The sequence below is a fragment of the Manis pentadactyla genome, chromosome 15, assembly GCF_030020395.1.
Source record: "Manis pentadactyla isolate mManPen7 chromosome 15, mManPen7.hap1, whole genome shotgun sequence".
NCBI classification, from domain to species: Eukaryota; Metazoa; Chordata; class Mammalia; order Pholidota; family Manidae; genus Manis; species Manis pentadactyla.
The window spans coordinates 5,687,384-5,703,885 of NC_080033.1; the positions used below are offsets into that span (position 1 = coordinate 5,687,384).

Below are 16,502 nucleotides of genomic sequence, written 5' to 3' on the forward strand. Positions count from 1 at the left end.
TACTTAGCAATCAAGAATGATTGTAATCTATTAGGTACTTATGAGATGATCTAGTTGTATTCTGCCGATATGATAACTGGTAAATAAGTAAGGATGAATCAATTATCCATCTGCATTTGACTCACATGTTAGCCACATCCGGTATCCATCCCTACATTGTGCCTTGACATTCATAGATTCTTTTAGCAATAGCAGTGATTTTAAAATTATGTATCCACCTGCAAAGACTATGAAATGTGTGGCCACTGTTGAGAATCCCAGAACATTTCAGCAGTGGGAAGCTTATTCCTTCTACCTGCCATAAAGATGATGACAAAAAGATGCTGGACCATCTGTACTTCTCAAATATCTTTTGTAAGCTTCTCAGCTTATAGCAAGGAAATGAGTATTTTTTTCCTGAGTTGTACAGAGCTAAGGCTTAATTTTCTATTGTACCTGCAGGGGACAGAGGTGCCAAAAATCTGAAACATCATATAATCTTAGTATCACTCAGCTTTAGAATGTGACATCTTGCTTCAGATATGCTTTTTTTTACTTGATGACGACTAATGTGTGCATGCGTGTGACAGAAGAGAAGAGGGAGAGGAAGCTCTGGAACCTCATTCTGCCGGAGAAAACCTTTCATAAGCCCCCTAAATCCAAGAGCATGTAAGTGGCTGCAAAAGCAGATGTGCGCGCCCACCATCCAGGGCTTCTTTCTTGACTGAGACATACAGGAGTAGGTCAAAGGGAGGAGGGTCTGCACTTTGCACCTTCATCTCCAGGACTAAAGAACCTCCCTGAAAATCCTCGTATCTCAGCCGCTCCTCCCCATCCAACTGTGAGTCCTTCATTCCTTCATTTTGAACCTCCTTTGAAGCCACTAATATTTCCCATCAGCACCTTCTGTAGTCAAGTCCCAGCTCAGTAACTACACTGGCTTGGCCTTGCTCTATCCTGTTTAGAATGAGGAGTATTCATGGGGGTAATAGGGCAGTAGGCACATATGTTACTCTAATAATTGAAAATAACAGCAATAGTAATATTATAGAAAACATGTAAAAATTAAATCCCCCAATCTCATTATCACAACATATCAACATATTTCATTTTCCAGAGCCTTCATCTGTAAGCACACGTGCAGTGTCCCCTGTCACTGGCCATGTCCCCTGCTTCTCTTGCCATATAGAATGTAGGTTCCCAGTGGTTTGAGAAGGCTGAGACCTTTCCCAGTGTTGTCCCCAGAGGCAATCCAAAACAACGTCCACTCCTTCAGCAGAAATTCTAGATGGTGTGAACACAAAGAAAAATTCTGTTACCTGTCAGGGTCCAAACTGTCATTCCCTTTCCCTCCTTGTGTCCTGTCGTTCACTCCCAGAATCACAGTGAGAGCTCTCAGAATTGCAATAAAGAGGGCCAGAGTCCAAGAAGTAGATTTACCCTCCCGGGTACAACTATAATAATTTCTCAGGGTTGGAGACCGCTCAGAATCTGGCTGGTGGCTGATAATTAGGAATCAGCCTCCGGTTGAGAGAACAAGCTTGGGCGTCAGTCAGTTTGAATTGCTGTCTAGCCATTTCACTCAACTTCAGAGTCTTCGTTTCCGCCTTTGTGAAGTGGAACGAGCAAGTTGCTTTGTCAAGAATGAAATGAGGTGAGAAATGAAATGCTTGGCCTATTGCCAGCCACATAACCATCACACCGTAAGTCAACTCCACAGGCATGTTCGGGGAACCAGAGCCAGGCTCTGTCCAAGGTGCTGAAGAGAGAGCAGCAAACATAACCAACAAGTTCCCTGTCTTCATGGGGCTCCTGATTTAGTAGGGCCCAGCTTTTCATTGCTCTCCATCTCCCTCCTCAGTGAAGCTAAAAGGCATGTTAATTTAACTTGCAAACTTCTATTCAGCAAAATAAATAGAAGTCCTCAAGTCAAGTCTGAAATCCAGCCCGGTACAAAGGCCCATCAGAAATGATCAGCTTAGCTTCTACCTACTAGAGCTCTTATCTGCCTGTGCGTCCTTTCAAGTCCCACCTGTAAATTCAGAACTAGGGAATTGGGCCAGTGGATCTCAAACATAAGTGTGCACTGGAATCTCATGGGGGGATCACTAAAACACTGACTGCAATTTGCTCTCCCTTCCTCGCTCTCCCTAGCTTCTGATTGAGTTGATCCTGTGCGAGGCCAAAGGATTTGCATTTCTAGTACGTTTCCAAGAGAAGCTGATGCTGTTGATTCTGGCTCCACACTTGACAACAACTGGTCTAAGCCAGTTACTCAGTAGCCAAACTAGCATGCAAACTAGCTTTTTTAAAATTAATATTTAATTTTTTCACTAAATATTTACCACTGGCACTTCACTAGGCACTGGAGGATATAGTGGTGAGCCCACACAGACTTGATTTCTCCCCTTTTGGAACTTACGTTTGGCAGACATTAACCAATAATTACACATTGAAATTGAAAGGCGTCTAGTGCCATAAATACACTATGAGACTGTGTAAATCTAGAATTTGCCTTATAAGGCCTGCCATAGAAGGGATCCCTGGGGAAGTGGAAAGTAGACGATTTGTCCAGGTAGGATGGCAGGAATAGTGTTCCAGGAAGGAGGAACACATGTGTAAAGGCCCTTTGGTGGGAGGATGCTGATGAGCAGGAAGACTGGGAAGCAGTCAGTTTGGCTGGAGTAAAGAAAATGAGAGGGAGCTTGCTGCCAGGTTAGGCCAAAGAGGTGGGAGGTGCAGTACACAGCCTTTGGTGGTGGGTTATAGTCTGGTACTTCACAACCAGTGACTGGGTCTCCACCTTTAATCATGGGCTGAGTAACTATACTCCTGTTTTCCTAATTTCTACCAGGCCCTTTTTATGCCAAGTCTGTTTACTCCTATGGAAATAGGACCTTGCTCTGCTTCTACTAACCAGCCCTCCTAGACCATCAAGTCTTCTCTCTGAACTCCATTTCCCTAAGACTTCTCTCCTAGCCTGCAGGATGCCCACCTGTGCTCAGGAGAAGCCTCCCAAATTCTAGGCTGTGCACACTTTCCAGGGCAACCCCGAAGGACCTGCCCATCCTAACTGCCCACTCCTCGCCTGGTGCTCCTCATATCTACATTCTACTTGTGAGTCCACATTTTCTTGCACAAACTGCCCATCATACCGCCTCCATTAGCTGCTTACCTGGTCTTGGTAGCTATCCTGTGGACTCTGGTTCTGTAGCAATGCAGGGCAGGCCACAGCCAGGGTAACTTGTAAGCTCCTGTCCACTTCCCCATCCTCACTTCCCACTAACTGCTCAAGGCATTTTGACTTTCTAGTTAGCCCTAAAACCTTTCTACCTCAGGGCCTTCGCATGTGCTATAGTCTCTGCCTGAACAGCTTTTCCCCAGTTTTCCTTAAGAGCTGATTTTTTTTCCCCTTTCAGGTCTCACTCATGTGTGACTTGCCCAGACAAGTTGTAACTAACAACCCCACCTGAAGTGGCAGCCCCCACCTCCAAAGTATCTCTTTTAGCTTCCTTTATGCTTCAGCATCTATACTCATATCTATCATGAGTTGTAGTTATTATCTATCATGGCTGTAATCACTCTACTTACTTGTTTACTTATTTATGGACTGTCTCTTCCACCAAAATGTAAGTTCCATGACCTAGGGGCCATGTTTATGCTGCTTACTGTAGTATCTTCAGCCTTTATCTTGCTGGCATAGTAACTGATTGGATGAATGAAGGAGTAAATGAATGAAAAGTGAATGGATGCAAGGGAATGAAGAAAGCATTTGAAGACTGGTGTTCCGGTCTCTATATGTATGCTTCCTTCAAAGGAAACACATTTTCTGAGTTCTGCTGCACCCCAGGCATTTCATAATTAGTCCTCACAACAAGTCTGTGAGGCAGGCGTTTTAACAATTTTTTGAAGAAGAAATGGAGGTTCTCAGATGCAGCGCGTTGCCCAGGCCTGTGTAACTGGTACGCCTGAAATTCAAACTTCGGTCTAGGTTAACTCCAAAGTGGGTGGCCCTTCCGCTATTCTGAACTTACCACTTCAGGAATGTTCAAGCCAGTGTAATTATGGAAGCATTGCTCTAGCAAACAGCAGTCTGTTTAATTCAGTCTTTGAAGAATTCTGACTTAAATTTCATCTTTTAAAATATTTATCCTAAAAAATAAATAAAATATTTATCCTGAGCTAGTCCATATTATTTCAAATAGAGATGCCAAGAGATATGCTTTGCCAGCACTTTTAGAGCTGAATCAGGTAAGATACCCTTTGAACATGAACAGGGCTTGTGAAATAAGCCACCAATTTGCTCCTTGCCTGCCTCCTGTCATTGCATCCTTTTGAAGGATGAGGATGCTTGATCTCTTAGCTTCCTTGGAGGTTAGAAATGCCCCTCAGGTCTCAGGTAGGAGGTGGGAAATTGAAGTGCTCCACCCCCACTCAGTCAGCACAAGGCCAATCAATGCTCACACTGAATGGGACTGGCTGGTCCATTTGAAATGCTCCAGGCCCCGTAAGGAGCCTTGGGGTGGGGCCTCCCTCAACCACACTCACACTGAGGGACACCTTAGCAGTTCTTTGAATGGGATAGTCATGAAAACCACAAGCAGAGCTAGGTAGCTCATCAGAAGCACGGGGTCATCCTCATTTCTCAGCACCCCCCACCAATATTTGGGAGTGTCCACTCCACTCCACTCCATTCCTCTATTTCGATTCCCTTTTCTCTGAGAACTCATCTGTGCCATAGCTTTAACCATCACTTCCAAGCTCGCAACAGGGAGTGAGGCGATTTCAGAGCATCCAGCACAGTTCCCGGCACACAGTAGGCTTCTCACAGATGACTGAACATAGCACCCCCCATACAACAGGCTTTTCAAAGGGTGCTGAGCATGGTGCCTGGCTCTCCTTAGTATTTGTTGACTGTTGACGGCCCCACACGTACCTGGCCCTGCCCCCCTCTTGAAAATCCTTTCTGGTTCACCTTCTCTCTGTTCTCTCCAGGTGATCAGGCATTCATTAATTTCCACTGATTCTCAGTTTCTTTGTAGGTACAGTGAGGAATGTGCACCTTGTAGGACTGTCTGAGGTGCACATGCAATGCCCTACACATGGTGCTCAGCAGAATGAGAGGCCAGGCTAGCAAGGCCTGGCGCTGCCACCCGCCTGGCCCCTGCCCACCTACCTGGCCTGGGGTTTGCCCCCTTCTCCCTCTACCTTCTGCAAACAGTCCCATCGGAAAATGCCTCGGCACTCTCTCTGGTGTGGCTCTCCTCTTTATGTTTAAAGACCTTACAGTGTGAAGACACACATGATTCAAGGCTTCGAACTCTTCTGCTTGGTTTCAAGCACAGTCACCCCTCCTTCCCAGAGAAGGGCCACGTGATGTCAAGGTTGGGTCCATATTATAAACATTTCCCCTTTACTGTGCCTGAGTCAAGGCCGAGAACATGTTCAGAAGAACCTTACCAACTGACTGGCTTATAAAAGAATTTTCCTCTCAAGAAATGGTATGGTAATTGTTTTTTTCTAGTTTATCACACCCAAGATAGTGTAACAATATCTGTGATCAAAAAATAAAGAAGACTCACTCTGTATTCCACTCCCACTGCATACTAGTGGCTGGATCTTTCCCCCTCTCCTTTCATTTTATGTCCTTATGTACCAAGAATTTATACAAAGCTGTGATCACAGTGTAGCTAGAATTTGGCACTCTGCCTTTTCACTCAATATGCTACCAGGGGCATTTTTTTCATTTTCTGACAGAGTCTTCATAATTATCATTTATCAATCATAAAACTCAACTGTGTGGGTGTAGCATAATCTACTGAACTGTTTCCCTTTTGTTGATAATGGGGGCTGGTTCTGAATTTTTGCTATTACAGACAATGCTACAATTCACCCTGTCAGCTTCTGCTCAGCACTACAGGGATGCAGAAGCCGTGCTGAGCTCTGCAATGGGCAACGTGTGCCTGTTGCTTTGATCTCCTTTTGGATTCTTTCCTGAGGGAAGGATTAGTGCGACAGAGGGCATAAACATATTTGCAGCTTCCCAGTCATTTTTGGTCCAATCCCAGGGTCTCTGCTTAGACGCACAGGAGCTTTTGGAAGCCACATTTGAAAGAAGGTGGTGGTGAGGTGGGTCTCAGATGCTGTTACCCTTTGCTTTTCTGACATCAGCATTCATCATGGATTGAAAGGCTAGAGGCAGCAGACCAAGGACAGGAGGAACAGGGGATGGAGGCGCTGCATGGACAATGGGAGGACAGGAGTGTCCTGCTTATGAATGGTCACTTTTTCAGAAGAGCAGCCGCCTCTCACTGTCCCCTCTCACTGCTTCGCACATGCTCCCACCTCCAGCGGCACTGGGCTCCTTCTGGATCCTCCACACTGCAGCTGCGAGATGCAGGCTGCCCGAGGGCTCGGAAGGCAGGCAAAGGTCTACCCTGGAAGACCTGAAAATATGCCTGCAATCTCCAGACATCTGAGACACGGCTGGTGAACTTGTAATATCTAGCTTCAAAGCTCTCTTTTCACATCCCACAGTCAGTACTGGGGCAACCTTAAATTTTTTGCAAATATCTACCTTCAAATTTAAAGGGAGATCTGAAAATATAGACCATCAGAAGATTCTCCAAGAAATGTCCCAAGCGTCCCCTAATCTGGTCTGAATCTATCACTTCAAACAACCACATCCTCTAGTCCTTTAAGTTTTCATCTTATTGTGTGATTTGGAGAGAGTCGTTTCTTTATTATGATGCTCGTTGGACAACTTAATTCCCTCACACCTTACAGCTCAGGGCTGGAAAATGAAAATAGGCAAACAGTGGCTCTGGGACATCTCCGAATTCCCTCAGGGGCCCCGAGTGAAGCAGAACCCGAGAGTCAGCCTCATGCCCTGAGCAGCAGCCGGGTGGCACACACAGATCACCCGAAAGCGGGGCGGCAGCTGGGTTTTCCATCTGATTCCCTGTGTTGACATACATGTGGCCATGATCAATGGCTTTGGGATCCCAGGTGCAATAGGGATTGGGTTTAAACCAGGGTCCCCGTCTGCTAGCTCCCGACAGCAGCCAGCCGCCTGCTCTCCCGGCCTGCAGCCCTTCCCACCTCCCATTCCTTCTCTACACACCACCAGTGACTGTTCAAAACCCAAAGCTGGTTGGGTCACTAGTTTGGTCCCTCAGTGGCTCTCAGTCACAGCCAGGTTGGAATCTACATTTCCTTGGGTTGTTATGTGAATGACTGAGAAATAAGCCTCTCTGTGCTAAGGTAGTGTTATAGCAGCTGTCATAATCTAGCTTCGTGAGTTATTGGACTGCTCTGTCCCTTGGTTTTATCTTCTCCAAAACAGGGATAACAAGGTTTTTCAGGCAGGCAAAGGTCTATCTTTTGAGAGAAGTACATGAGCTAATACATGCAAAGTGTTCATCACAGAGCTAGGAAAGCCAGGCCCCCAACATATATGTTTCCTGTTATTACTATTATTATTGTTGTCATCCCCCCTCTAAATGGGTGCTACTGCTCTGTAGGAGAGGAAAGAGCAAGGACCACCCGGGAGCAAACCCTTGCCTTTTCACTTCTTGCACATAGTCTGCATTTCTGTCACAGAGGTGGGTCACAGAGTCTTTGATGGCTTCACGCCTGAAAGTGGAAGCCATTCCAAAGATAGTCACCTTGGGGATAGTGGAGCACAGCTGAGCCACAGCCCGGCCCTGGAAGTGAAACACAATAGGGAAGTCACACAGGAGTGCTACCACCCGACCACCAGGCTTGCTGGGTGGAGAGCGGGATTTCTCAACCTTTGCCACTCTTCACCTTTTGTAGCTCAGTCTTTGTTGTAGGAGCTGAACTGTGCATTGATGTCTAGCAGCATCCTAGCCTCCACCTACCAGGTGCCAGTAGCAACCCGCAGTTTGTGACAAGTAAAAATGTCTCCAGACATTTCAAAACATCCCCTGGGAGACAAAAATCTCCCTCAGTTGCAAACCACTAGTGTAGAGGAAAGTGAGTGTGAGCTAGCGAAGCCGAGCACCAAGATAACAACTCATGTAACCACACTGAGCCTCGGTTCCTCATCTATAAATTAGCAATAAAGGTACCTCCTCCTTAGGGGGGCCTAAGGGAATATCTTAGTTTGGGTCCCTGAGAAACAGACCCTGAGGCAAGGATCTGAGAGTGCTTTATTTGGAATATGATTGCAGGAAATGCCAGGATACCAAGATAGAAATAGAAGGCAGCCATTATAGGCTTTTTATCAAGTCCATACCCACCAGGGGTTCCTACAACTCAATCCCTCTGGGGAACTCCATGAGCAAGGGCAGAATACACCTGTTATCCCAACCAAGTGGTGAGGAAGCTGGAGTATTTATCTACCAGATGTCCATCTGATATAGGTTGAGCGTTGCTGCTGTGGCAGTCTTTCTTGTGCACATCTGGCTCATCCTCATGGGCCAAGAAAGCTCCCGCAGCTGGACAGAAGCCCTAAGTAAGCAACCTTCAGCAGGCTGGGCTAAGTGCAGAGAAGATATGGTATGGCTGACAGCCTCTGCTACAGGGGTTACAGGAGGCATATGTAACACAGGTCAAGCACTTGACACAAAACGTGGCATTTCATAGGTACTCTATAAATCTTAATCATCTGTACCCTCTGGCGGGTTATCATAGCCAGGGCTGAGATGCCCAGTTACATGTCCAGATACAAAGGAAACGCCAATGGATGAGGTTTAAATGTTAAATGGTCTAAGAGACATCACAGATGCAGTTAGGAATGGGTGGTTTTTCCATATCCTTTTTCAACATGGTCACAAATTTACGTCATTCGACAAAATCCTGTGATCATGTGCATTCAGAAACCTTGTTAGACCCAATTTGCTGATAATTAAGCTGCATTCCCAAAGCATGTACTATGTCTTTCCAGTGCTCCATCTACCATCTTAAGGAGGCAGAAATTATTAAGGAGGGAAATTATTCTGCCTAAGTCAGCTGGGGCATTAGCTTCTGCCTATCACCTTATGTACATGTCTTCACATTGGTGGACTAAGTCAGGTTGGCAGGTCAATTTCTGGAAACGTCTCTTCCCCACAGTCACAATTAAATCAGCAATTAAAGGCAATGCTGAAAGAGTCACAGAATCTCAGAGCTGGAAGATTATCCAGTTGCCCCCTTCCCATCACTGTTTTATAGATGAGGAAAAGGGGACTCAGAAAGGGTAAGGTGACCCAGGTCTTCAGAGGCAGATCTGAGATTCAAACAAGGCCCCCTGACTTCCGGTTGTTGCCATTTTCTGTTAGGCCGTACTGTCTGCTTACTTTGACATTTTAAGATAAGCAGACTTTTAAGTTGCTGCCTAAAATAGACATGTTACTGACAGGCTCACTTGGAGGTCAACATTTCAGAACATGGCATGAACCTAAGACTCCAGAGAGGCTATAGTTCTCTGTTCTAAGAATAGCTTTGATATTTGCTTAATATTTCTATCCCCTGATTATGGAGAATAAAGAAGGGACTATCCTTCCTAGTGGGTATAAATACCAGCATCAACGCAGCAATCCTCTGAAATTCAACAGGGCTTGAGCTAACCTTGTTAGTACTGGGATGGGAGATTAGAACCAGTGCCAGTATCTGTGTAGTCCGTCCTGCCCTCTGTCTTAAGGAAATATAACCTTTATCCACCGGACTAGTTTTCAAACTCCTATTGTGTACAGTCACACTGCTGTAGATGCTGGAGTGTCAGAAATGATGACACACCTTAATCCATCTCCAGTGCCAAGCCCCCCACACGGAGGCCAGACTTGTGTATTGAACTACCATTTGGGTATCTGTTGGCAAGCCTATCCAAAAACAACACTCATCCAAAATGAAACTCATGGCTATCGGCACATTACTTCACAGACTGGGTGGTTTAAACAACAGAAAGGTACTGTCCATGGTTCTGGAGGCTGGGAGTGTAAAGCCAAGATGTCAGCAGTGCTGTTTCCTTCCGGTGTCCGTGAAGGTGGGGGCCGATGCGGCTTCTTGGCTTCACAGACCATCTTCTCTCTGGGGCTCTTTCCGTGGTCTTCCCTCTACGCCAGCCTGTGTCCAAATTTCCTTTCTTATGAGGACACCAGGCTACTGAATCAGGGCCCCCCTAATGACCTCATTTTAACTCGATTACCTCTGTGAAGGCCCTACCTCCAAATAAGGTGGCATTCCGAGGTACTGGGGGTTAGGACTTCAACAGTGAACTGAGGGGACTCTTACTGTATTTCCTGCTTCAGTGGGTGGAACCACACCGGTCACCCTAAAGCCAGGAACCTGGCGGTCACCCTGACCCCTCTGTCTTTGTCCTCCCACATCCAGCTAGCTAGTGTGTCGTTCCCTCTCGGCATCTCTGTCACCTCTCAGTCTGATGATCAAACTTCCTCCCCTGGCTCAGGACAGTGCCCTTCAAACGGGCCTGGCTATGTCCCTGTGCACTTCACACCGCGGGCACAGTGAGGCTCCTTAATACAACACTGAGCGTTTCACTGCTTGTTTCAAAGGATCCCTGTCATGGCTCTCAGAATGAAGTGCACACCCTTCAGTTGTTCCCAGGCTAGCCCTCCAGATCTAGCCCTGTGGGCCTCTTTACCCTGAGATCCTTTCACTTGGCCGGTATCACAGAACTTGAGCCACCGCTGACTGATACGCCATGACCCCGGCCCTGTGCCGCCCTCTTTCCGTGGCGCCCGCAGAACAAGCCGTTAGCTCTAGTTTCCTGAGGAAGGAGCTGAGGTTTGCAGAGTCAGGCACCTGGCCCAAGGCCACAGGGTAAGATAGAGCAGACCTTGGTCAGCTGAGCTCCGTGCTCACAGCCAAGTGGCCTCGAGTGACAGAGCAGATCCCCTGGGCACTTGTCTCACTATGCGGCGTGTAATTCCATATGTATTCTAAGATCGTGGCGGGATCGTGGATCTAATGCATCCAGGGGCTGACGGCAGTAGATGCTCAGTATTTGCCATCAGGACCGCTATGAATACAGCTGCTACTTTTCTTGGTGTTTTATCCTATCAGCAGGAGCACATCTGCAGTCCCCCCTCCTGAATGTGTCCCACTGCGTGAGCATCAGCGCTGGTTTTCTCCGTGCCTTTCCCCTCCACAGCAGGCCCATATTCCACTCTCTTCTTCACGTCCTTCCTGCTTCCCTGCAGACATCTCCTGTTTTAGAAATCCTTCCCAGTGTCCCAGGCAAAGTCACTTGGCTGCTTTTGTGGATCTGTGGGTCTGTGGCTCCTTCCTCCAGGACAGAAGCCCCACAGCCTTCTGAGGTGGCCAACTGCCCCATCTGTGAGCCCCACGAGGTCACGGCCAAGGCCTCATCTGGCTCCACACCCCAGTGCCCAGGGCAGAGCCCGGCACATAACAGGAGTTTGGTGAAACTTGCTGAATGGATGCTTGAGAAACTCGGAGAGTGGGATATAATGGGGGATCCCCCTTATCATTTTGCAGATTTCCATGTTCACTAGTATTACAGAGTGGGAATAAAGCATGGATTTATGTAACATATGTAGTATCTGACCTAAGCAGAACTTTACCATTTCCATTTTAAAGAGAAAGATACATGTGGTAGTGAAATAACATGATATAAATAACTGGGTTATTTTTATATCTATATTATTATAAAATATATGCACATACTATATATCATATAAATCATATATCATTAGAACAATGTATAATTATATGTAAATGTATAATTAGTGTATATAAACAAATGCATATTTAGTATAATTAGTGTATATAAACAAATGCATATACAATTCAGAATAGCATATTATATTTCACTTATATATTGGTATACCAATAAAATTGTTATATATGCATATATAATATGTAATTCTTGTAATTAGCATAGACAAGTGTTATGCATATAATATATAATTTATATTGCTATATAAAAACAGGAGGAAAACACAAGTTCGGTACATATCTGTTTGCAGCAGCTGCTCCCCTTTTAGTTCTCTATTAATTCACTCAGGCAATGAGAGGCCCTTGCAAGATCCTTAATGATTTTTGTAAGTAAATAATGCTTAACGTTCTGTATTTAAGCAAAAAAGTGCTTTCCCTCACCATTTGTAGAAAATCTTTACTCTCCCTATTCCAACTCCCAAGGTGAGTACAGGATCACCATCTAATATGTCCCTGTTTCTCCCCCATGCCTAGCAAATTGTGCAGACTCAATAAACATTTGTGGAAGACAGAATTAATCTTCAATAAAAAGGATTTGCAATTTACCTGCGGACCTAAAACATGAAATGAACAAGGTGACCCATCCTCCAGCAAGCCCAGCAAATGGAGATCTGCACGTACTTGCAACTGATTTTCCTCTCCCTCTGTAGAATGTGAGCATTCTGCAGCAGGCCTGGGCTTCGCTTCCCTGTGGCTACCAGCACGGCAAGAAGAGAGGCTGTGGTCCTTTTGTCTCACCACGGGCCAGGTACTGTGCTAAATTGCTTCATTACATCCTTAAAACACTCTTAGAGTAAATACGATTGGTTCCTTTTACACCTGAAAATGCGAACTCAGAGGAGGGAAGCAACTTGTCCAAGGCTCTGCGGCTTGGAAGTAATAAAGCTGGGCATCCAACTCAGGTTTGCCCGGTCCCAAGGCCACTCTGCTAGTAGCTGTCTTACCCATCCAGCTAAGCATTCAAGTTGCTGACTTGGAACTGAAGTCTCAGAGAAAACCATGGGTCCTTGGTATCAGTCTGGAAGGCTTCACTGATCTGAGACAAGACAGCTTTGTCTCAGGTTCATCCAAGGGAACAGATTTCAGCCAGCTCAGTCCAAGTTCCAGGGCTGTCGGGGCCTCTCAAGCAGCGCACAGACAGTGAGAAACAGGGACAGTAGTTACAGGACAGCTGTTTTGGGTCCCTGAAATCTGACTCTTATCGACACACTGGCAGTTCAAAGCAAGATGCTATTCCAGAAAAGCTAAGCACAGTAGACAGATAATTAGAGGAAAAAAATGCAGCTATACAAAAGGCCTAGTGCACTGCCTGGTACATACTACGTACTCAATAAATGGTAGCTTTTAAGCTGTAACTGCCCTGGAATTAAGGCTGAGCCTGATTGGAATTCTAGTTACCTCCTAAATAAGAATTCAGAATAGCTGATCCTGTCAATGCATTCAGGATTCAGTATCAGAAGCTCAACTGACAGACAAAGAATGGATGGCTTAAAAGGCTCAGCCTTGTTTCTCTTTATCTACAGCAACTCTAGCTTTGACCATAGGGAAACACACTTTCCTCTCCTACCACAGGACCCTTCCACATGCAGTTTCCCCTGCCTGGAATCCTTTTCCCTATCATGTCTCCTGGCTAATTCCCAGTCATCCTTTGAATCTCTGTTACTTCATTGAGTCATTCATTCCATCAATATAGGGCTATTTAATGAGTGCCTCTAGTAGATTAGACATGAGAGGTGCAGGAAAGATAAATGTAGACAAGTTATATATTGTCCCTGTCATATAGGAGCTTGCATTCTAACAGAGGCAACAGATACTAATAAAGCAAGTATACAATTCAGGGCACAGTGATATATACAAACCAGAGGGGTGAGGACACCAATCCCGACACTGAGTGACCAGGATAAGACCACACGGGTGCAGTACAGTTTTTGAAATGTGCAGAAAATGAGAGGCATGCACTAAAGTGTGTGGGTATGTAGGGGGGAGGCTGGATGATGGGAACTCGGACTTGACCTCTGTGCTCTCTCCAGCTCTCTGATTTCTCAGTCACAATGGTTGGTTCTTCAGTCAGGCGAGGCCAAAGCTGCTTGAAGAAGCCTCCCAGAGAGTGAAAGTTGACTCATTACCCTAAGTTTTGGAAAAATGGAACTTTCTATTGCTAACTTGACCATTTCCGAGATGACTTTTAAAATAGAATTATGTTCCTGTCTTCCAAAAGTTATCTTCACTTTTAAACAGCTCACGGAAACCACAGACCATTCCCAGAGTGAAAGAATGGAAAAGAATTAGCAAAATGAACTTGTGGATGGATGAATGGATGAACTGGTGGGCATGATGAGGTAAGACTTTTTATTTTCTCCTAAAGAATTTTCTGTATGCTTTTTCATCTGCTTCCCCGCATAGAGGCACAGGGACTAGGAAAGATCCCTGAATGTTATTACAAAATCTAGTGCATTGGGTACTTGAGCCCTTTGCTTTTTGTATGACAATCCACATTTCCACGTTGAGATTTAGACGCAGGTTTAGAAAAACTCTGGGACAAGTTATATATTTTTAGATCGATGCTGTCATCTACCTGCTCAACAATTCAGTTGACTCAATTGTTATAAGGAGAGGGAATGCAAATCCCACTGTGTGGGCTGATCTATGTGACCCCCCCATCAAAGGCAGAGAGAATATTCTATGTTCTCACCTAGTACACTAAGAATCAGTCAGCTTTTCTTTATCTTGATTGTCACTACAGAGGACACTCCCTATAACATACATGTACTAAGAATTTCAACAGCAAGAAGCTTCAGGGGTGCAGACGCATTTTTGCGTAAGTCTTCGTAGATATTGTGTTCTGTTTTCTTCTCTTTTATTTACTATACAGATCAGTGCTTCTCAGTATGCAGAGCCAGAACCAGCAGCATCCAATCTGGAGAAGTGTTAGAAAGGCAGATTCTCAGGCCCCACCCCAGACCTACAGAGTCAGCAACTCTGCACGTGGGGCTTAGAAAGCCAAGTTTTAACAAGCCTTCCAGAAGATTCTGATGCAGCTCAGGGTGAGAACCACTGATATAGATCACCCTTAATGGCACCACTCTACTCCACGTGATTTAGGCGCTAAAGCCCCATGATGCTCAGAATACCTTAACATCAGGTGTTTTATTTAAAACCACGGTAGGGCCTGATTATTAGTATGTATTTTGCAAGTTCCCTGAGTAATTTTAATGTGTGGCTCATGCTGAGATCCAGCACTCTGTACAGTTTTCCTTCCTCTAATTTGGTTGATAATGGCATTGTGACAATCCTCTTGTCCTAGTTGAGGTCGACATCAAAGCCCGTGGTTTAGTATGTGGGATCCTGCAGATCAGGGCATGACTAACACAGTCTTCTGGGAGTCAGAGATGCAGGAAGAGGAAACACCCACCCCCACTCTCCCTATGGTCAGGTCTGAAGCTCTAGATGCTTCAAGTTCAGCACCTTAGCCACTGCCCCATAATGCGGGACCAGAAGGGGTCTGGAGGCTAACAGGAGAGAAGGAAGGGGAGCCATCTCTTACTGCCTAGTTACTCTTTGTCAAGCACTCCCGCCATTGTATTCCCATCAAGATGTAGACCCAGGAAGTATTCCCATCAGAAGCGTAGACCCAGAAAGATGAGATGAACTTACTCAAGGTCATCCTGCTAATTCCCAGTAACTGGAACAGACTCAGAAAGGTTAAGTACTTAGCAACCCAAAGTGATGAGATTTAAACCCAAGTCTCCTTGTCAGTAAGCTAAGTTCTTTGTTCTTGACCCCCAAAACTGGCCAATGGGGATGCGGCCCATCAGAGGTTGCAGAGCCAGCTGACGCTCCTGGTTCCCATCCTTGACCGAGTCCTGGAGCTGCCACCCAACCCGGCTGAGCTTCAGATTCCTCTTCTTTAATCGGGGATGATGTCTACTTCACAAGGGCAGGTGTGGGACAAAGGAGGCAACATGTAGTGTGAGTCACCAGGGCTTTCTTCCCCGTTGCTCCCCAATGCCACCTCTTCCGGGAAGCCTTCCTGGAGATCCTCAGAAGACTAACTATCTCCAGCTTTGCCCCCAAACTCACACGCAGCATTTCTCAGCCATCTTCATCTCTGTGCTGTGACTCTCCTCGTCTCCCCCCTTTTCTCTTCCCCTCTCCTTTCTCTTCCTCTCCCACTCCTCTGTTTAAAAACCTCTTCCTTTTGTATCTCCCCCTAGGCATTCAGTTCCTTAAGGGGGAACCACATCTTATTCCCTTCTGTATCCAAAGTATTGGGCCCACTGCAAAGACCTCAGTTACTGTGTTGAGTGGAGGAAACAGCAGAAAAGACAAAAGCTTGGGGAACAAAGAGCAAAGTGGTCAAAGAGGACCCCTGAGGTCAGAGGGTGATCGAGGGCTGGGACCAGGGATGTGTGCTGGGTAGAGAAGGGATGGCTCAGGAGGGAGGTCGGACCGCTGCCATTTCAGCCCTTGGCACCTTGAGTTGCTCATCCGAACGGGAAGAGCTGGAGCACCGCATCTCTCAGAGCCAGACACGCGGCAGCTCAGCACGTGGGAAGAGAAGAGGGGCCCCAAGGAAACTGAGTGTGATTAATAGAGGAAAAAGCTGTATATATGTAATATGTACATCTTCATGAATCTAAAGATAAGTATACTCCCATCACTGCAAACAGTACTATCAACTGAACCACCATCACCTCTAAATGTCCTCCTTCCCCCTGTTTTGTGATAGCATTTAACATACAATCGACCCACTTCACAAATGTTTCAGCAGTCAGTGCAGCAGTGCTAACTAAAGCCTGGGGTGCAGAGTCTGTAGGACT

The 16,502-nt window shown here is 45.9% G+C and overlaps 1 protein-coding gene across 1 annotated transcript in view; it reads right to left on the reverse strand.

The window, feature by feature from the left end:
* LOC130681112 (uncharacterized) overlaps window positions 1-16,502 on the reverse strand; it is a 100,944-nt gene that overhangs the window by 10,784 nt on the left and 73,658 nt on the right. The gene's annotated exons all lie outside the window — the stretch shown is intronic.